The sequence below is a fragment of the Belonocnema kinseyi genome, chromosome 3, assembly GCF_010883055.1.
Source record: "Belonocnema kinseyi isolate 2016_QV_RU_SX_M_011 chromosome 3, B_treatae_v1, whole genome shotgun sequence".
NCBI classification, from domain to species: Eukaryota; Metazoa; Arthropoda; class Insecta; order Hymenoptera; family Cynipidae; genus Belonocnema; species Belonocnema kinseyi.
This window is the reverse complement of record NC_046659.1, coordinates 96,574,945-96,576,006: the sequence shown is the minus strand read 5'-3', so window position 1 is coordinate 96,576,006 and position 1,062 is coordinate 96,574,945. Positions and strand designations below refer to the sequence as shown.

Here is a 1,062-nt window from a genome sequence, read left to right as displayed (position 1 = left end):
GTTTTACGGTTCGCATCGGCCAAAGCTCTCGCTGCATTATACACACAATAATTGATAGCCCAGAGGTCGGATTTACCGGAAAAATGTCCACGAAGCTCGTCAGCCATTTCAGCCAGATCTTTAGGCTTGAGAGAAACCTTGGTGTTAATGTTTCTCCTGGTCGTAAAGCATCACTCTTCATCTATTGGATGCCTGCCCCCTTTTACGGAGTAGTTCAGCGTGGTTTCGCAGACTTGCTGCGAAAAGTGCGATAGGTCCGGGTGTTTCTCGCACCACAGAGCATGCAGCCGTGCCATGTAACCCCGTTCACGGGCCACACTCGCATCGTAGCAGTCTTGCAACTCGTGATTCACTCGCTCCGTCCACCCAAAGGTCACGAGATTCCGCCGATCCATCGCATTGAATCCATTTTCATTGGCTCCCCCAGCTCTAGATTGGTCGGCAATGTTGGCCGACCCATTGTAGGGAGCCCTGCGCGTTCAGTTGTTTTGAACCGCACTGACTACAACTATGTTTGTTGTTGTCATTGTTGTTCCCACGAGAAGCTAGGGAAAGGGGTTCGTCCATCCTTGTAGAGCCCCGCATGCAAGGATAAGGCTGCTTACTCTGAGAGGTCGCCTGGTATCCCAGAGTCACCGTTCTAGACACCTCACCCAGGTGCCATTCAGCTTTCGGCTCGGTTTTCACACCTCCGCTTGGGGGTTAATTCCTTCGGGACCACCCCTGGACAATTGTCTGCGACTGCCTATTTATTTTTGTAACCATATTCAGCAGTAACCCTTGGTACAGGGACCCTCTATCCGCAACCCGAGGACGCGTTCGGTGACCTTCTCAGCATGAAAACAAAAACACAAACCCAAGACGACTCTTTCGGTTCTAGTTCTACTTCCCCCCCTCTCCCAACCCTCTCTTATTAACTGAAGTTTTTGGTGGGACTGACGTTAGATCTACAATCTCCAACATATGACGATTTGATACTTAACTTTGACATGATTTCGATTCAGAAAATAAACTTATTGCATAAAGGTGTTAGTTGGGCGTATAATCTAAACAATGAATAAT

General features: G+C 48.7%; 1 protein-coding gene across 1 annotated transcript in view; it reads left to right on the top strand.

Moving 5' to 3' along the window:
* LOC117169205 (elongation of very long chain fatty acids protein AAEL008004-like) overlaps positions 1 to 1,062 on the top strand; it is an 18,133-nt gene that overhangs the window by 11,165 nt on the left and 5,906 nt on the right. The window lies entirely within an intron of this gene.